This window comes from Myxocyprinus asiaticus, chromosome 2, assembly GCF_019703515.2.
Source record: "Myxocyprinus asiaticus isolate MX2 ecotype Aquarium Trade chromosome 2, UBuf_Myxa_2, whole genome shotgun sequence".
In the NCBI taxonomy this organism is placed as follows: Eukaryota; Metazoa; Chordata; class Actinopteri; order Cypriniformes; family Catostomidae; genus Myxocyprinus; species Myxocyprinus asiaticus.
The window spans coordinates 35,272,016-35,294,074 of NC_059345.1; the positions used below are offsets into that span (position 1 = coordinate 35,272,016).

General features: G+C 38.9%; 1 protein-coding gene across 2 annotated transcripts in view; it reads left to right on the plus strand.

Annotated features, from left to right (window-relative positions):
- Positions 1–22,059, plus strand: part of LOC127416075 (uncharacterized) — a 113,766-nt gene that overhangs the window by 69,753 nt on the left and 21,954 nt on the right. The window lies entirely within an intron of this gene.

A 22,059-nucleotide genomic window follows, 5' to 3' on the forward strand; every position in this document is an offset into this window, starting at 1 on the left:
AGAACTACCAGATACACTTGCTGAGCACTTTATTATGAACACCTGCACACCTACTTATTCATGAGATTATCTAATCAGCCAATCATGTGGCAGCAGTGCAGTGCATAAAATCATTCAAAAACAGGTCAGGAGCTTCAGTTAATGTTCAAATCAACCACCAGAATGGGGAAAAATGTGATCTCAGTGATTTCGACTGTGGCATGATTGTGGGTGCCAGATGGGCTGGTTCAAATATTTCTGTAACTGCTGATCTCCTGAGATTTTCACATACAACAGTCTCTAGAATTTACTCAGAATGGTGCCAAAAACAAAAAATCCAGTGAGCAGCAGTTCTGCAGACAGAAATGCTTTGTTGATGAGAGAGGTCAACAGAGAATGGCCAGACTGGTTCAAGCTGACAGAAAGGCTACGGTAACTCAGATAACCACTCTGTACAACCACTCTTGTAGTGAGCAGAATAGCTTCTCAGAATGCACAGCAGGTTGAAACTTGAGGCGGATGGGCTACAACAGCATTAGACCATGGCAGGCACTTAGTTAGGACTAGTGTTCCTAATAAAGTGCTCAGTGAGTGTAATTTGGTGTCAACATCAACAATTCACTCACTTAAGTTGCATAAATGTGATGACAGTGGAGAAGAATTTCATGTAGGTTTTCAGTCAGATTTGATTTCCTCTGAAAAGAATGCAGTTTTTAAAGCACTAGATATTACGGAAATCCTTGACTGACAGTGATGTCCAGCAAACACAAATACACACGCTCGATTGTCTCTGTGATCAGAGAATTCTGAATAGTTACTGGTGCTTTTTCTCCTCTGTAGTGGCACTGGGTCAGTGTTGTACGCTTCACTCTGTCTTCAGTGTCACCCCCCCGAGCCCCAGCAGGGACAGCAGATGGTCTTGTTGGCTGACCACTATCAGATTTTATCATTAGCATAATCATAGTGCTCTTCCCTGACTCATCATATCATCAATACACAATCCCAATGCCCTGTTGGCATGGCAACTTAGCCCTGTCCTGCCATCTGTTGGCATATTGACAAAAGTTGTAAGTGTGTTTGTGTATTAATCAAAGGCAGATTTTGTGATAGGTTACAACAGGGCAGGGTTTAAAATAAAGCTGGATTAATTTACATACAACTATGTTTTTATAGATCAGTCTCATACTGGTCACATATTTAACCTCTTCATTTCTGAGGCCCTCTTCACTGGTCTGAGATCAGTGGCATGTGGCACCGCAGAGTCTTAGTGTTGCTGTGTTAAAATGCTCACAGCAGGATGACACTTGTGGAACTCACTGACATGAATGTACTGTAAAAACAAATTCAACCATTAAATTGAAAACTTAAGTTTACTCACTCTCTTAAATGTTTAAAGCTGATGTGTGTAATTTTTTCAGTGTTAAAATTATTTCTCGTATCCCAGCTTAATATGCAGAGTCACCTATAAATAAGCCATTTGTAAGCCGATTTCACCTAATAGTGTGGCGCTATCAAAGACGCAGCAACATAGGCTCAACCAATGGTGTGAGTTTGGGGCGGGCAGGGTTGGGGAGAATTTTTAGCTACTTATCTACCAAGCAGGGCTGTTTGTGAATGTTCATAATGGCATTAAACTATTTATTGTATTTTAATCTTCTTGTTAACCCATTATTTGATTGGACTGACAAAGATTAATACATTCTGACAAAATTGGATATGAAATGCAAATTAACCACATTTTTTAGATGATACTTTAATTGAATGCCACTTTATTTTATTTTTTTTATTTAGCAAAAATTAAACGTGCAACATAGCGAGTACCTGTGACAATAATGTAGTATATGAATGATTTTAGCTAGGCTATCTTCCATATTTAGGCCTATTTAGTTTTTGTATTTTTAACTTCTTTTATTACTGACACTTTTATTTTTGCGGGAGAATTGTGGGAAGCAATGTATCATGCGCTCAAATGGCTGTTTTGATTCTGGTGTACAGCTTACAGCGTGCTGGTTAAGATAACAACATTCCGGTGCGGTTGCCAGATATTTAATCATGAAATTATTATACATGACTAAGACGTTGTATTTTCATTATCTAGTTTGCCATCTCATTAAACCATTTGGTGACCGCTGTCCATTTTTAAACTATGTTAAATACCACAACCCGCTATGCTATCATTTTAACCCCTGATGCTGTTTTCAAATTATCCCAATTTGGCATTAAAAACCCTGGCAACACTGCCCACGTGCTGCAGCTGCTCTGGGGAAGAGGGAGTGAGAGGACAAATGTGCAGAGCGCATCTGCGCTGTTTAGAAAAACTGTTCAGGAAAACAATCAAGTTTCTCACAAGACTGAAAAGAATTTTTTTCTTTCTGCTCTCTTTTGTGTTTGTTATGAGAAGTATTCTAAAAGTATTCTGTGACAAGTTTCTGAAACTCTCTGAAGGAGGAAGCAGGAACTGGATAACAATCCACGTTAAGTCTCTTTATTTTCACAATACTTTGCAGTATCACACACTGTTTGCTTTTCAGCAACACACACCCCAGACTCTGCTTCATGCATGTCTCTCTCTCCCTCTCCGGCAGTCTGGACACCATTTTTATCCCCTCTCCAGCTCTCACGGCAAACACAAAACAGGTGTTAGAGGTGATTTCCCACAGGTGTCAATCCTTACTGTTCTGTTTCTCCCAGCCTCACTCTCTGCAAACGTCGCTCGGCCATGCCCCAATCACCACATATTCTAAAACATTTTTTTTTTTAAATAACTGTATTCTGAATACAGATGCTTGAAAACATAACAGGGGCTGAATGCAGTTACTTTATTTTTGTGTTCTGAATAAGTAATGCCGTTATGTGTATTCTGTTACTGTTACTGGTGGTACTGTCTGTATTTACAACCAATGGAAACTTTGCAAAGTCTGGTGATGATAGTGGCATAAAAATTACACATTTCAGCTTTAAGTAAAACAGAAGTTATAACCAGTAGTGGTTAAATAATAATTTTTTTTTACTAATTTGAATTTAATTTTTGATAAAGAATATCGAGTTGACAATCAACTTGTCCTTTACACAGTCTTGTGAAATATATTTTCATGCATTTCACAGGACTCGTGGATTAAACTACACTGCTGGTTGTGTATTCAGCATAACAATATATAGGATGTTTATAAGTCTTGTGTGACCATTGTGTGCATATTTATGTGTCTACTAGTATGTGTGTGTTTTACACATGAAATATCATTGAAATGGCAGAGCCTCTGTCATTGTGTTTCTGTGTGTGTATGTTGGGGGTCTGGTTTTGTCTACAGGACAGTAAAACCTGAAATCGCCTACATTGTGGGGACCAGCCAACAGAAAATATCATGAGCGTAGTATAAAAACAAGTGAAGTCCTCACCATGCTGGGAAAAACACATGTGAGCTAGTCACCACATCCAAAGCTCCACTCCTTGACTTGTCTTTGATGACAGACTGGCTCATCCCAGATTTAGACAGTGGCTGTTTAAGTGTGTTTCCTAGGAGCCAGTCCAGACATGGATGATGAGCTAGTCAGTGTGGATTGTAGTCACTACAAAGAATGTGTGATATGACAGCTGAAGCTGAAATCAACCCACAGGAGAAGAGACACTTCATGCTAAAGCTTTGCTTGACATCTAAAGTTGACTACAGTTGGGACAGCAATAACATGTTAAAAAATAAATTGTTGAGCTGGAACAAAACTTGTGATTTACTACTGTCAGTTTATTAAAATTATTAGTTATTTCAATTTGTGAAACACTACATACAGTTGAAGTCAGAAGTTTACATACACCTTAGCCAAATACATTTCAACTCAGTTTTTCACAATTCCTGACATTTAACCGTAGAAAACAGTCCCTGTTTAGGTCAGTTAGGATCACTATTTTAAGAATGTCAAATGTCAGAATAATAGTAGAGAGAATGATTTATTTCAGCTTTTATTTCTCTCATCATATTCCCAGTGGGTCAGAAGTTCACAAACACTTTGTTAGTATTTGGTAGCATTGCCTTTAAATTGTTTAACTTGGGACAAATGTTTTGGGTAGCCTTCCACAAGCTTCTCACAATAAGTTGCTTGAATTTTGGCCCATTCCTCCAGACAGAACTGGTGTAACTGAGTCAGGTTTGTAGGCCTCCTTGCTCACACATGCTTTTTCAGTTCTGCCCACACATTTTCTATCAGATTGAGGTCAGGGCTTTGTGATGGCCACTCCAATACCTTGACTTTGTTGTCCTTGAACCATTTTGCCACAACTTTGGAGGTATGCTTGGGGTCATTGTCCATTTGGAAGACCCATTTGCGACCGAGCTTTAACTTCATGGCTGATGTCTTGAGATGCTGCTTCAATATATCCACATAATTTTCCTTCCTCATAATGCCATCTATTTTGTGAAGTGCACCAGCCCCTCTTGCAGCAAATCACCCCCACAACATGATGCTGCCACCCCCATGCTTCAAAGTTGGGATGATGTTCTTCAGCTTGCAAGCCTCACCCTTTTTCCTCCAAATATAACGATGGTCATTATTGCCAAATAGTTCAGTTTTTGTTTCATCAGACCAGAGGACATTTTTCCAAAAAGTAAGATCTTTGTCCCCATGTGCACTTGAAATCTGTAGTCTGGCTTTTTTTTGGCGGTTTTGGAGCATTGGATTCTTCCTTGCTGAGCAGCCTTTCAGGTTATGTCGATATAGGACTCGTTTTGCTGTGGATATAGATACTTGTCTACCTGTTTCCTCCAGCATCTTCACAAGGTCCTTTGCTGTTGTTCTGGGATTGATTTGCACTTTTCGCACCAAACTACGTTCATCTCTAGGAGACAGAATGCATCTCCTTCCTGAGTGGTATGATGGTTGCGTGGTCCCATGGTGTTTATACTTGCATACTATTCAGGCATTTGGAAATTGCTCCTAAGGATGAACCAGACTTGTGGAGGTCCACTATTTTTTTCTGAGGTCTTGGCTGATTTCTTTTGATTTTCCCATGATGTCAAGCAAAGAGGCACTGAGTTTGAAGGTAGGCCTTAAAATACATCCACAGCTACACCTCCAATTGATTCCAATTAGCCTATCAGAAGTTAATTGGCTAATTGTCTAAAGGCTTGACATAATTTTCTGGAATTTTCCAAGCTGCTTAAAGGCACAGAACTTGTGACTGTAAATTTCTGACTCACTAAAATGGTGATATAGTCAATTAAAAGTGAAAAAATCTGTCTGTAAATAATTGTTGAAAAAATTACTTGTGTCATGCACAAAATAGATGTCCTAAACGACTTGCCAAACTATAGTTTGCTAATATGAAATCTTTGGAGTGGTTAAAAAAAATTATTTTAATGACTTCAACCTAAGTGTATGTAAACTTCTGACTTCAGCTCTACATACAGAGACTGGCACTACATCATATAGTCTCAGAAGTGTCTTGTAGTTGTAGATGTGGTACAGTGGTTAGTGTATATGATTCAGACAAATCAAGATGTGGTGCTCATGTGGGAGACGTGTGTTTTATGTCTTGGTCCCATCCCCTTTCTCTCTTGCTATGATTTACTGTCCCTTCTCTATACAATTGTTTTAAAAAACTAAAGTGGCAAAAGCCCCCAAAAGGTAGAATTAAAAGAGATTTCACTTCTTTGTGACCTACAAGGTTCCACATCTAAATAATCACCTAAAGTGACTTGTTGTGTGTATGATGAAAGTATACATTTACTCTTACCTTACTGAGTCCTGTTTGAGCTCACTGACACACATTGGGTGACAAACATAATATTGACAATGTATTGTCTGGATAAGAGCCCTGGAGTCAATCACAGTAGCTAACAGTGCAGAAAGTGACAGCAGAGCTGTGAGCATGTGACCTGTGATACAGCCTGGGGCACCGCAGACAGTATGGCCCAGTGTGTGTGTGACTGACTCCTTTCTGCTCCAGATGGTCTGGGTGTGTACAAGAGCAGAGAGTGAGAAATCACTGAGATCATTTCTCCTCTTGTTTGATGGAAAGATGAAGACAAAGTAGATGCCCACTAAAAGAGAGAAAGGCAGACACAGAAAAACATGGCTTCCAAAGGAAGAACGAGTCTGTGCTCACTGTGACACTGGTGAGGTTGAGACAGAGACACACTTTCTCCTTCACTGTGAGAAATTTACAGAGGTGAGAGAGAAATACTTTGACAAACTCTCAAACCTCATGCCACAGTTTTCCAGTTCAGCAGAAACAGATCAAATGCAGGTGTTACTGGGGGAGGACAATCATGCATCAGGTGCATCACAATTAATTTTTGAAGTGCACACCCTCAGAGACCAATTACTGCCTTAATGTACTTCAGTCACAGTATTTCTTTTATTTTTTTTTTAATGTTCTTAATGTCTTGTTAAATGCTTATTTTATATTGTATAGTGTATATTGTTATTATACTATTCATTATCATGAATCATGCTAATAATGTACTTTAAATTGAAATTGAGAGAGAGAGAGAGAGAGAGAGAGAGAGAAGAACATTATTAAAGCGATAGTTCATTCCAAAATGAAAATTCGATTGTCCTTTATCACCTTTATGTAATTTCAAACCCATTTGACTTTCTTATGCAGAACTCAAAACGTGATGTTTTAATGTCACAGTGTGTATTTTTAATACTATAGCAGTGGATAGTGCCTTACTATAAAGCTAAACAAGGACCCAAAATGATCATAAAATTAGTCTTTGCAGTTTATGCATCATATCTTCTGTGAAACACAAAAGGATATGTTTGACAAAATGTTAGAAGCTTAAGGTCTGTCAAATTCACTTTCATTGTAGAAAATGGATGCATGGAAGCTGTCAGTCCTTAACATTCAGTTTTTTGTGTTCCACGAAAGAACATCATGACATAATTATTAATTTTTGGGTACACTATCACTTTTAAGGATAAAGTTATTTGTTGCTAACACTAAATGTGTGTGGCTTGTTGATTGATTTATTCAAGAAATAGGTCACTAGCATATTTTCCTCAGTGAACTCTTGAAGTGTGTTTCATTCAGATCCTAATCAGTGTTTGAAAATGGAGACTTAAGAATTCATTTATCTCTATAATTTTTTGAGGAAACTTTCCTCCATTTGTGCTACATGGTTTCAGTCCAAAACACATACAGTCCCACATTGATAGGCAGAGGAAATGGTGCCTCCGTGTTGTCTGTCATTATAATGATAATAAGACCAGCTCAGACTTTCACTCAAGACCTGAATTAACACTTTGCTAAGTAGCTAAACTCTGAAATGATGAGTGAATTTCTGCCTCTCCCACAGTGACTGTAAATACTGTTAATAGTTGCTAAACAATGATGTTTAATTATTATAATTTACAACAGGGAATTGTGGGTTTCAGTTTTATTCTATTTAAAGTAACAAAAAAGTGAGAGACAGAGAGAGAGAAAAAAAAACAAGGTACCAGTTGTGGTAAAAATAATATCAAAAAATAAAATATGAACAGGATAAAAAATATTAACCAAGATATTCTTGGAAATTTAGAATACTCTGTTGTGCAGACTATTATTGAATAAGGAGATCAGAACAATGATTGGTTTTTGAAGGCGTGTAGCTCAAATATGAAGTTTCTTGAACAATTGTGTGAATTCCCTCCCCCAGAAACACCACTGGGTCTTTTTCTGACAATGTGAAATAATATTTAAGAGTTGTTTGAAGGATTTATCTATTATATCTTAAAACTCTATCTCAGGGGTATTCAATTAAAGTTCCAAGAGGTCCGGTCTCTAGATTTCCTTCCCAGCAAAGGTCCGGACAATAACTTACATGGTGTTAGTAGTCAGTATAGCTATGAAATGACTTAAGGAATGCTATTTTTTTTTTTTTTTTTAAATAGTAGGCCTAATTGTAAATTTCCAAGTTTGCAGTATTAGTATTTTGTAAAAGAAGAAAAAACAAAACAAAACATCAAAGTCTAAACAGTTTATTTAAAACTGGGCAAGGATTAGGACATTGGGGCTCCAGTGTTGTTTGGTGGATCTTCTACCAAAAGATTAAAATATTTCAATGAGTTCATCAGTCAAGAGCACTTTGTTATAAATGTTAAAAGATAAAATCAACTGTTCATTTTGAAGCTGAATGACAACAGTCCAGTATTTGTGTATAAATATGTTTAAATAATCAAGGGCATAGGAGGCCTTGTGACTAAGGAAAGATACTGTATGGGGGTTCAGGGGTATCTCCTGAGAGAAAATTTGGAAAATGTAAAAGTCTGAATGGACCATTTTTATATTTTCCTTAAAATGAAAATCTACCAACAACAAACAATGTACAGCACAATAGTGAAGCTTAAAAATACTGTTAGCTAAAGTTAAGTAGGCCTATAAATGGAATATAAATATCAAATAATGGAAACGTTCTCATGAGAACTCCACTATGCTACTAGTAAAATCACATTTTTGGTTGTTTTTCCTTGCCATTTATGCGAGATGATTTTTGATAAATTTTCACAAAAAGAATCTGTCTGTGAAAGGCTTGAAACATGCTGATTAATAAAGCTAATATTAGATGGGAAAAAACAATAGTTTCAAGGCCCTCTGGAAGCATGTTGTCCTGTCACAAACCTGGTTTAGCTGAACAGTCAGATTCATGTCAGACACGTGAAGTTGAATTCACTTCGCTTTTCTCGTTTTCTGCAGTGTGTTTTACGAAAGATGCCAGTATCCTGTATAACAGTATTTCTCAGCTGTGGTCTACTGTCGTTAAAATAACCACGTCTGCAGCTTTGCATGCAGCGCGCGAAAGGGTATAAATGAAGCGTGTTCTATAAAAGAGAAAAGTATTCAAGGTTACAGTACTGAAAGATCAGTGCTATCTGCGCCTGAGTGCTTGCGCTATACACAGCTCCGTTGTTTTTTCGCGCTAATCACTTAAAGTATAGAAATGGTGCAGCAAATGTCAAGGTGTCTCACAGTCTGGATGGAACCAAGCTACGGTCCGGACCTGGACCGCCGTCCGCTCTTTGTTGACTGCTGCTCTATCGCTTATATCTCTGTCTCAACCTCAGCAGTCTCGGTTTTATTCACAAAGAGAATATAATTTATCAAATGATCATTGACATAAGCAGCAGTTCTTGATGTATTAGAATTAGCACGTGTGTGCGCGTGTGCAACATATTGAGAGCTGCTGGGTATTGATCAGGTTATTGATATCTCCATCTCTCTGAGGAATAAACTCTTTCCCCATACGCCTTCTGCCGTTTTCTTTCCTCCAATCTCACTCTAGCTGAATGGCAGTAATATGGCACAGCCGAAATCACTGCAACATTACAGGCCCCATTCAAAATTGGTTAATACACAGATTGACCCTTCAATGTAAATGTGTTCCATTGAATTAACTGGCGGAAGTATTCACCAGCTTCACGTGATTATAGTATAATGCATGATTTCCTGCAGTCAGGTCATAATGTATGTGTGTGTGATTCATGAGTACGTCTGGTCAGTTGGCCTCAGTTTTCCGGAATTTTTAGCCCATCTGCATACGGGTTCACAAGGTCCAGTTAGCACCAGTGTGCCAAGTTTTAGCCTGTCCGCTCCCTTCTTTCCTTTTGCCCTTTCTAGTGAGGGGCTTTGTAGTATTGTTGACAGACACCCTCCTGTCCCATCCCCCCCTTGCCTCTCTGCCTTCTACCCCCTCCGCCCCCGCTAGTGAAGTTGCTGGGGCAGACCCATCTGGTATTTAGACTTGCATTTGCCTGTGAATAGGGAGGTGGGGAGAGGAGGGGAATGGGCGCCAGTTGCGCTCTCTCTCTGTTACTTTGTCATTCTGAGAGAGAGAAAAGGATGACTGCCGCCACTCCGTGCACTGGTCATGGGACCACCAGCATCTTGGCCGAGCAGGAAAATGGGTATAGCCACGGAGAGGTAGGAGTTCAGAGGAGCATTCAGGAACATAACCCATAGTACTTTTAGTAGTGTTGCTCATGGTTTACCTGCACTAGAAGTTTGCAGTTTTGCTTTTGAATCTTTATAATAATTTAACCTAGATTTGTGTTTCCAGGGAAATATTTTACTTGTAACAGTTTATTTACTTGTAACAGATCTTCCTCTGTGCTGTTTCTTATGGGCATATGTTGGTGTACATGTGTGATTGCACTTCACTAAGAGGCCAACTGAAACGGCGGTGAAAGCACATTTGAGTGAAGCTCTTAAGGTGTCTACGAGAGTTTCTAACTCTTCACTCACTCTCCACCCCTTATTTCTCTCTCTCTCTCTCTCTCTCTCTCTCTCTCTTTGTACTCCATTTCTTCAATCCACTGTTCATTAAAGCCAGGACTGATAAAGTGTGTTGCCGAGGAAAGCTCAGTCTGTGTGTTGATGTGGATGTGTTTAATAGAGTTTCCTCTCTGCATTTCTCCAACATTTCTCACACAGCTCAGATTAGATTTTGTTGCCCTGGGCAAATGGCCTCATCAGGGGGTTTATGCCATCAATTATGTCAGAGTAACTCCACATCTTGTTAGGTAGATCATTATGGATGTGGATTACTTTACAACGGTTTTGCCTCAGGAGTATGTTCCTAAGACTGGTGATCTGCACGCAGGCTAATATTTGTCATTCAGTTGGTCTTACACTCACCTCCATTGTTTCTTTTCTACTGTTTTAGGACTTTTCTACTGTTGCTTGTTTAGTGTGTTGGCTTTATTTTGCATCCTGTATTGCAAAGTGATACTATGTTTGTAAGAGATCAGTGGTGATTGATGTAAGACTGCATGGGAAGCATGACTTCCCTTAAAATTTCATTGGATATGTTGCAATGACATGTTTATCTATGTACAAATAATCTTTTAGCTGGAATAGGATCTAGCACCTCCACGACCCTACATAGGATAAGCGGCTCTAGAAAGTGGATGGATGGAAATAATCTATTTTACCCACCACATTTGTATTTTAATATTCTTGAGAATGAAAGTGTATAATTTCACACAGTTCATTCAGTTAACATGATTTGTTTTCAACAAATTGAATGTGCGCTGTGCTTCAATGGGAGTTTATGGCACATGCCTATACAGTTATTTAGAAATAATAGGGCAAAGGTCATTGTTTATCTGACAAGAGGGTTTATTAAAACCATATTAGGTTCCGCAATATGGTTGTCTACAAAAGTATTATGAGTGTGTTTTGCATGCCAAAAGTATTTGATTGTTTATAGGACTGGGCTTTCATTAAAGTTTTTACGCCCTGCTGGATGCCCGGCGTCTCTGTATGTTGATTAGGAGAATGCTTTTCGCAGCAAACGGCCAGTAAATGGTGAGGTACATGACCCTTGTATTAATTGTCATTCAGATGCAATTAAGTGCAGTCAGTCATAACGCATTTAGTTTTGGCTTTTACGATATTTTACCTTTTTTTTTTTTTATTGTAAATACTGTATTATATATACTGTACATTTCTAAACTTGCTAATTTAATTTAAAGTCGTATGTTGACTATTCAGAATCAGATTGAGCTTTATTGCAAAGTGTGCTCACGTACACAAGGATTTTTTATTTATTTTTTTGGTGATAGGAGAAACAAGTGCACACAGACCATTACAGTGAGACACAGAATACAAAGCAAGGTAAGAGTATAAATAGACATTCCAAAAATAGGACATATAACATAGAATGGTGTATGTACATGTGCAAGGTAGGGGTATGTACAGTAATTGAATTAAATATGAGTGAATTTACATATGTACTTGAGGTATTTATTTACATTATTGCACTATGGGGAGTCCTGAAGGCAGTTTAATTGTTCATGTGGTAAATGTGGGTAAAAACTGTTCTAGTGCTCTGTATCACCGGCCAGAGGGCAACAGTAAAAAGAGGGAGTAGGCAGGGTGTGTGGGGTCCAGAGTGATTATACCTGCATGTTTCCTCACTCTGGAGACGTACAGGTCTTGGAGGGGGGGCAGGGGGGCACCAATAATTCTCTCAGCAGTCCTGACTGTCTGTTATAGTTTCCTTCTGTCTGATTTGGTGGCTGAACCAAACCAGACAGTTATAGATGTACACAGGACAGACTCAATGAAGGCCGAGTAGAACTGTGTCAGCAGCTCCAGTGGCAGGTTAAACTTCCTCAGCTGGTGAAGGAAGTACAACCTCTGCTAAGCCTTCTTCACAATGGAGTGAGTGTCCCACTTCAGGTCCAGAGATGGTAGTGCCCAGGAACCTGAATGACTACTCTGCGGAGTGCGGGGGGATTTCTCCTAAAGTCCAGTATTATCTCCACTGTTTTGAGCATGTTCAGCTCAAGGTTGTTTTGACCGCACCAGACAGCCAGTTGTTCAACCTCATTTCTGTAAGCAGACTCATCACTGTCGCAGATGAGGTCGATGACCGTGGTGTCATCTGCAAACTTCAGGAACTTGACAGAGGGGTCCTTTGCAGTGTAGTCATTCGTGTACAGGGAAAAGAGCAGTGGAGAGAGAACGCATCCCTGAGGAGCACCTGTACTAATAGTGAGGGACCCAGATGTGAGTTTCCCCAGTCTCACTAGCTGCTCCCTATCTGTCAGAAAGCTGGTGATCCACCGACTGACTGGGTCGGTTTGGTTGAGAGAATATCAGGCATGATGGTTTTGAAAGCTGAACTTGAAGTCCACAAATAGGTATCCTTGCATAAGTCCCAAATCTGTCGAGGTGTTGCAGGATAAAATGCAGTCCCATGTTGACAGCATCATCCACAGACCTGTTTGCTCAGTAAGCAGATTGAAGGGGGTCTAGCAGGGGTCCAGTGATGTCCTTCAGGTAGGCCAAAACCAGTCTCTCAAATGACTTCATGACCACAGACGTGAGAGTGACAGGTCTGTAGTCATTAAGTCCTGTGATTTGGTGCTTTTTGTGGACCGGAATGATGGTGGAGCATTTGAAGCAGCATGGAACTTCACACTGCTCCAGTGATCTGTTGAAGATCTGTGACAGGCAGGTGAAACACTGTCTTGGCCATTCAGTATTCATGCTATTCAGAAGCAGTATAATAGCTAACAGCTTATCTCCTTTTTGGGAGCACCATTGCAGACATTAAAATCTCTGCACACCTTTTGCCTTTGCCTACAGGTGCACAGTCAAACAGATGACCTGTTTAAAATTGAAGAGAGATTGTCAGGGAAAGTCAAAATGAAAGAGAAAGTCACATGTTTTGGGGGGCTTCTTGGTTCTCTTGAGTTTTGGGGTAAAGGAGGTCAGTAAAACACAATGCAGGTTTTGGAGTGAGTCCTGTTTAATTGGTTAAAAGAAGGTGGCTGCTTTGTTAATGTTGGACCCCTGGATGGAAAACTCATTATCCAGTCACTTACCTCTAGCATATGCCAATTCCAATGAAAGTGTGTGTGCATTTCTAGCTCTAAATTCTAGAAATGTACACACATACAAGACCATCTCCTTCTCACATTTCACATGTTATTTTGCAAAAAGTAAAAAAATGTAAAAGGTCATTATATTACGTATATCCTTGCATACACGACCTAGGCATTTGCATACATTGGGACTGTTTTCTAGAGCAGCAGGGGTCGACATTTCCTCAGATGCGCACTTTACATTTTAATTGCTCCTTCACATTCAGTTCTAATGAAATCACAGATTAAAATGCAACCAGATGCACCCCATTATATGATATATGTCCACTAACAAAAACTTTTTATTGGTTAAAAAAAAAAAGGTTAGTTAAGCAAGATTTGAATCCCCAATTTATGACACTAAAAGCGAACAAAAGCATTCCTCCAGACCAATATTTCCTGCTGTCTTATGAGGAGCTCGGCTCCCCTAAAGCCCAAAATATACTTCGTTTTTTACGTGTGCGCTAGTGTATGCGTATAGGGTGAGTGACGTAAATTTCATCATCAGCAGAGTGCTCAAGCAATGAACACGTACGGCACAGTTTTTCTAACCGTGCGTACTCTGAACATGCAGTATGCGCATATGGCAGGAATTATTTGCACTAATTAGTGGGTCCACAAGGTGGCAACACTCACTGTCTGGCCTGGCCGTTGCTTTCACAAAGAAGTGCAAGAAGACGATATAAAAGCAGATGAACAACAGGAGACAAAGGTGGAAACAACAACAGTGGATGTACATGTTAAGAGTGTATGTGTGAGGAGGTCAGGAGATACCTGCATTGTGTAACTCAAGTCTCAAAGACTATAAAGACATCTTTATGGGTCTCAGCTCCTGGAAAGAAATAGTCCTAGTATCTCATAGCAGTCATAGTGCGCATGCGACAACTGTCTGCGTATGCACACGTGGTCATGTGGCATATACTTTGAAAGGCAAGAGCGTTTGACTGTACACTTAAGGAAAAAAAATAGAATCACCCCTGGTCTCTACTAATATTTACAGACTAGTGAATCTATTCTCTGATCATGGTGCTTGACTGGGCCCGAGGCATTTGCCCCCCACAACAGGCCCCATGCTCTGTTAATTAGGTGTGTCTGTCTTTTGTGATGCTTTGACTGTGGCCTCCTGTCTCTGGGTCCTTGCATCCTGCTCTGTTGTGGCAGAACCTGGGGTGAGCACCTGTGGATACAAAACACTGACCTCCACACACGTTCATTGACAAGAAATGAAAGATGATAGACAAATAGTGTGATGGTTCACCTCCCATGTTGTTCTAATGGAGTTCAGTGAAGATTGGGAGGAAGACTGATTGAAAGAAAGGGCAAAGTAAAGGGGCTGTCAGTTTTCTGTTCACAGCTTGTTAATTACATATTGACTAATCACGGGTGAGTTTGCACCTTGCGCTCATTAGCCACCTGGATAGCATGTGCCGGTTGTAAAAATGCTTTAAAGGTGCTGTAAGCGATTTCAGCCGTTCTACTTCCATGAGACTAAGCCTTTAAATTAGCCACGCCTCCTCTTTCCAAAACCCTGCACTCCAAAGATAACAAATGAGCTTTTTTGAAACAGACATGAGCAGAAACTAACCAGCAGAATAGCGCCATCACCTGACAACTGTTATGAACAACATGGCTTAAAAATTGCAGTAACCCTCAATAAGCCTCAAAATGATTGACAGGTCGAAAGCGTCATTGACCACGGACACATTTTTATTTGCTGTTTACAGAGTCTAGAGCTGTCACAGAGACAGGTGAGATATCTCATGACACTTATTTAATTAATATCTTTCAGGGAGTAGGAACATTTTTTGCGTACCTTTCCATGAAAAACATAAAAGTAATAATACAAGTTTTGGTTTTATTTTGTTAGCTTATTTTAGTTTTGAAATGTTGGGTGCGTCCAAAACAAAACACTTGAATTCTAGCGAAGTAAAATTTCACCATCATTTTAGACCCTACACCCCCTTTATCACTTAAGTGAAAGTATAAACAAAGTCAGCAAAAACCCTGGTCTGATTTCTTCCTTTGTTGTATAATGTGTATTCCCTTAGGGCACGTGTGTTTGCATGACCTGATAAGGTCCAGTCCTTTTCCATTGCCGTGTGTGTGTGTGTGTGTGTGTGTGTGTGTGTGTGTGTGTGTGTGTGTGTGTGAGAGAGAGAGAGAGAGAGAGAGAGAGAGAGAGAGAGAGAGACGTTTAAGTAACCACTCACTCTGATCAGTATTGTGACTGGCTCTGATTAATGCCACTCTGATAGTTCTAATGCAGCTTGATTGGCTTGCATTGCAGACCCCATTTTCTCAGCACCCTCCTGGGCACAGTTCAACCAAATTATATTCACTCAGACAGAGCACACACATATACAAACAACACACTCCCGTGATTTTTGTGCCCACACACTACAATGAAGTGGTAGTCTACTGCTAGACTGCCTTCAATTCATTTCAAAACAAAAGTACTTTTGAAAGGCATCATTCTTCCTAAACAGCTTCATCCATGTCTGTGAACAAGCTGGTAACTTGAAATTTTATAACATTTAATTTAAAATGCAAGTTGAAAATTTGTATCACTCCACTGATTCCTGTATGCAACTAACATTTAGAAACTAGTCTCTGTTAGTTCTAAAATATGACAATTTTATATTTCTGTGTCTATGGAAGCACAGACTCACTCTTGTGTTCAGAATGGCAAGGCTATAAACACAAAGCAAAATTATTTCCTGCTTGACTCATAAAATTGGACTAACGGGCAGACAGTGGCGACTTTACAGCTCTCACGTGAGCACGCTGCCAACCCGGCCAGAGCAAAAACATGTAAGAGCCCCACAGTTCAGCTCAGCTCCATTTTCCAAACAGTCGTTACACCCAGTAAAGCCAGCCGTACCCTCACTTTATCAGAAACAGACCCATACTCAGCAGTACAACAATTTGTTCAACATCTGTTCTGTATAGACACATCTCGTGCCTTTTGAAGTATTAAAGCTTATGCACCAGTTCAAGAGTGTTGGCATCATTATGGATATTTTTCCTGCATCTGAATTGGAGTTAAACCAGAGAGGAAATAGGAAATGGAGAGCTCACAAAGGCCCATTGCCTTCAGACAGGCCTTGAGTGGGATGAGACTGTTTCATAGCTTGTCACCAGCTAATGTTATGACCTAAAGAAAGGCAATGCTGGTCAATCAGCTTTGCCAGCTAATTTATAAGGCTGAACAGCATGGCTATATGGTCCACCAGCAAGCCCAGCACTAACTAGCATTAGCCAGCTTGAACCACCATGGAATTTCATGCTGGTTTAAGCTGGCTTTTAAGGGCAGCTGGTATCAAGAGTTCATGGTCTCTGTCCCTGTGGAGCAGCTGCCATATGTCTGCTTTCTCCTATTCTACATATGCAGCATGTTCATCTCTCAGCAAAATCTTTATAATAATCCAGAGAGAGGAGACCGCAAACACATCTGTCAAGGGTAGTGTATCCCCTCCTCATTGTGTGTGTGTGTGTGTGTGTGTGTGTGTGTGTGCATGCCATCGCTAAACTCTTCTTTCTTGAGCCCGATTTCATTATCTTTGACATTCATGAAGCTTTGTAGGAAACAGACAAGTTCCCCCCACAGTAGACACATGCATACTCGCAATTGTCACCACAACAAAAGACCAAACAGAGCTGAATCACACACTGTTGCAACTTTCCTCATCAATCATGCAATAGCATTAATTGACCACTGGGTTTTACTGGGTTGTAGGTGGTGGATTTGATGTGCCATTATTTTGCATTTAAAACCACAATTAGATTGAATCAGTCAAAATTAAGGGCTAGTTATCATACAGGTGCTGTCTCTCTCTCGCTATCCCTCTGTTTATCATGCTTGACTATACATAGTATTCCGATGATGTCACGACAAGCGCCGTTGCCATAATGTGGGGAAAGATTGAAAAAGTTTGTCTGCTGGTGCAGTGGGAGAAAGAGTATTACGAAATACCACATAAATTTAAGTTTATTATTTAAAGTTTGGTAAAAACTATTAAGTTTATATACTTTAAACTGGTTGTTTTGATTTTTAAATGGTAACCAGTTGTATAGTGCTATTATCTGACCAACGATTGAAGAAACACAAAGAAGTGGACATCAGAGCGCTAAGTAGGAAAAGATGGGATGCATAGTTAGCCTTGATGAATAGAAAAAAAAAAAAAAACTTTAGCTGGGTGTAGGTACAAATTTATTTATAAAAGGATCTGTTGGCATAAATTGCAAAAATGCAAAAAGTTAAACAGTTAAAAAAATCTGTGAGTTGTAATTGTGAAACTAATACTGATTGGTGGCGATGCAGGATGTGAAGGAGTGGAGAGACCCATGTCCCGCTCCATCCAACTTCTAACCCTGTCAAACACACACTCTCATGTTGGTTTGATGTTTAATCATTCCATCGAAACTTTGACGGTACAGCTCAGATTTCAAAGCATTTCACAATTCCACCTGTGAGCGACTGCTGTAAGTCCTTCTTGAAATCTTGAAAATGCTGTCCACAGACAAAAGAGCTACCTCATTTAATAACAAAGTTATCTCATTTGCGTTTAATTTCCTGAATCCACCAAGCTTGTAAAAATGTTCAGCTTTTTTTTTTTTTTTTATCCCCTTTTCTCCCAATTTGGAATGCCCAATTCCCACTACTTAGTAGGTCCTGCTGGTGGCGCGGTTACTCACCTCAATCCGGGTGGCGTAGGACAAGTCTCAGTTGCCTCTGTTTCTGAGACTGTCAATCCGCACATCTTATCATGTGGCTTGTTGTGCATGACACCGCGGAGACTCTGCATGTGGAGGCTCATGCTACTTTCCGCGATCCACGCACAATTTACCACGCGCCCCATTGAGAGTGAGAACCACTTAATCGCAACCATGAGGAGATTACCCCATGTGACTCTACCCTCCCTTGCAACCGGGCCAATTTGGTTGCTCAAGAGACCTGGCTGGAGTCACTCAGCACGCCCTGGATTCAAACTCGCGACTCCAGGGGTGGTAGTCAGTGTCAATACTCGCTGAGCTACCCAGACCCCCAAATTTTAGCATTTTTTTGGAGATTCATGGAAAGACAAAACCGGACATTTTCTTTTTAGAATTTGTGCAAATAGGAACACTGTAGTGGCACTGGTTATTACTGTTCTTCCCAATCACCGCCATAGTTTACCCAACTATGACGACTTACACTTCATGAATGTTACCCATGTAAATGCTGAATGACAATAAATTAAATCTTGAACTTACAACACAAGCATTCTATACTAACCTAACCCTAACCTTACATAAAGCAGTCAGGATTTGTGACAGTTAGCATCAGCATGAAAGCTTGCTTTCATATCTTACGTGTAGGCTCTTATTTATTGAATATTCTGAAATTATGTTTTTGACCATGTCTCATTTATTACATTTATTTTCTTGTAGACAATATTACATTCAAGGTAATACAAAACTTGGCTGGGTCTCTAAAGTCTGGAGTAAACACTCTCAGTCATTGTAAAAGCAGCAGGTATCAGCAAAGACAGAGCTATGAGACAATGAATAAAGGGAATAAAGAAATGATTTTTATTTATGAATATGATTTGCTGTGAATGCAATGAAATGTCAATAAACAGAAAGGTAATGATTACAAAAGAAGCCTGTTTAACTGTTTTATTTTTCATATTCTTTGAACATGATTCATAAAGTGAGCTAACAGTATACATCAGAGTTAAATATACATAATAAAACAGTTTTACAGCACATTTACAGAGAGGAATCTCAAGGCAGGCTTTGAACCTGAGAAACAGATCAAATTTACATTGATATAAATATTCAACCATTATTTTGAGCTCAGTAAATTCTGGTTTACAAATACATAGTTCAGACCCAGTAACATCTTTTATGTCTTTATCTGAACTGAGAAGCATGTGCATATATAAAGATGCCCACATCTTTAAGAAGGAATAATTATTTGTATAATTTAGATTTAAGGATATAATTAAGGATATCACAGCACGTGGGTAATATCAGAAAGTGTTCTTACAAATTGGAAGGATCCAGTGCAAGTTTATCTTCATATATATATATATCTCATAACACCTTTGTGAAATATTATCCAATGTTTCTATATCTACTTGAATGTTTGTCATGGTCACAATGTTTCAAATGTCTTTATATTGTTGGTACCAAAGAAACACAGTGCTTTGTTTACCGGTGTCTCCCTCCGAAATGGTGTTTGATGACAGAATTGAATCTATTCATTTAATTTTATTTGCATTCCTTTAGACTGAACTCAGATAGCACATGGTGTCTGAAGTGCTGTCTTTGAGCAGAAAAAAAAATGAATTGGAGTTTGGGCAAAGTTAAATTTATATAAATTTTTATTATCACAGCAGAAGCAACAGCAGAGGGTGCAGTAAACATTTTTGCAACTATCGTTCATGATTCAAGAAAACTAGTTTTTTTCCTGTGATAGCTGTCTGTGGTTGGTCTTCCTACACTCTGCAGGGTATCTTCATTAAAAAAGGGTCTTCCCTCTCTCTCTCTCTCTCTCTTTCTCATTTCCTGCCATCTAGCAAATCAGACTTTCCCCTCTAATTAGCTCTTTTTCCCCCTCTTTATTTGTTTCTCTCCCTTTCACCAGATCCACTCATCCAAATCTTGCTTTCTGGTTCAGGAGGGTCCACAGCCCTCTCTCTTTTCTCCTTATGTTCTCCTCATTTTGCTTTCTTGATTTTCAGCCTCTATCTGTACTCATTCTCTCTTTTCAGGAAGAGAGGTGATTTGACTAAACTCCACAGTGCTCATTTTTTTTTATCACAGCAAGGTTAAACTGAACAGGATTGAGCAATGAATTGTAGCCACAATACTGTGTTAGAATCATTTCAGTCCTAATGAAGTGACAGTGAAGTATGCTGAGGTCTTGTGTTAGCGGTCAATCGCTCCTGCCTGTAGCTTGGTACTGTGAGTCCAGCACTGGTGAGTTACAGGGCAATAACTGTCAGAGGAATCCTAAGCCCGTGCCTCCTATAACCCACCCTCACACTTTGACGCGCTACCATTAAAGAAAAAAGAAAACAACAACACATTTTTGGCATGCTCAGACATGAGATCAGAGACTGGCCCCTTTTTGTGGTTTTCTTTAAGAGGAAATAATTAAAATGGTTTCTTTCAAGTTTAAAACGCTCCTTGTGACCCACTTAAACTGATAAAATATTAATTTACCAGAATGTACAAAAGCTCAGTCCAGGGCTAGATCTGTCTCCCCACCATTCTGTTTTTAGCACATCTAATCAACCAAACGATGTCATCCTTTGCCCACAGTATTATGGACATCATCAGATAAAGTGAGGGCTACCTTGGGCTATTGATCAAAGCGTTGCTTGATTTCACTAAGGCAAAAACACAGCAGTTTTTCTGTCCAGCCCACAGGGGGTTAGTTTTGAGAGCTGGTTTGTGACTTTATCACCATAAACAGGGTGGTGTTTTACTGCAGGAACAGAGCTCTTTACATCTATTTGTGTTTCCTTTGTCTGTTTTACACATTAGGAGTTTAGCAGAACAGGGAGGTAATGGACACTTGGAAGGACTCATTAAGTACATTAGGTACATGAAGCTTTCTGGACTCACTTGAGGACTGTGAGTCAATAAAAAAACAGTTTAATTATGAATATATTACAGGTTAAATACAATGTGCAATATTACCACAGTTACCACAGAATATAATATTGAATCCCCTAGTTTGTATAAACAAACACAATACAACAAACACACTTGGGTAATTGGCAAATAGCATGTCAATTTTTTTTTTTTTTTTTTTTACATCAAGATGTTAGGTAAAACTTTTTTTTACGCATGTATAATATGTTAGGCGCTGTGAACATTTTTCCAGCTTTTTACCTTTTTTAATAATGTTTTTACAATTTTTAATCAGTTCACTTAAGTGGTCCTGTGGCGTGTACCAAATATCATATATATCCTCTCAGTTATTATAAGATTTTAGAACAGCATGCATAATAATTATACAGGAATAATAAATAAAATTTGAAATAGTTGTAGATAGTCTGTAGTATAGCATGTCAAACTACAGAACATTAACGTCACTGCATGAAAATGCATGTTAACTACTTTGGAAGTCTGGTGGACAAGTGAACTGGAGGATTTAGAAGCAGAAATGTGAAGCTATATATTTTTCTTAACATTTACATGAATTAAATATATATATATATATATATATATATATATATATATATATATATATATATATATATATATATATATATATATATAATTTAAGCTGAAACATATCTTGAAGTGGTACTATTTTCTGTCAGTAGAGCTTAAAATCAATTTTTTGAGATGTTAACAGATATGTACAGGTTGCACATAACTGAAAGCAATTATAGCACTCATTGCTTATTGTTAAGTGTAAAGTTTTTATTTTGTATTTTTTAATCCAGTTTAAAAACAAAACTTAAAGCAATATCATAAATCAAATAAAATCAAATCACTTTTATTGTCACACAACCATATGCACAAGTGCAATAGTGTGTGAAATTCTTGGGTGCAGTTCCGAGCAACATAGCAGTCGTGACAGTGATGAGACATATACCAGTTTACAATAAACATCAGATTTACACAACAAAATTTAAAATCTAATATACACACAATTACACACAACACAATATACAAATAATAACATACAATGTACAGTATACAATACACACAATATAGAATACACATTATACA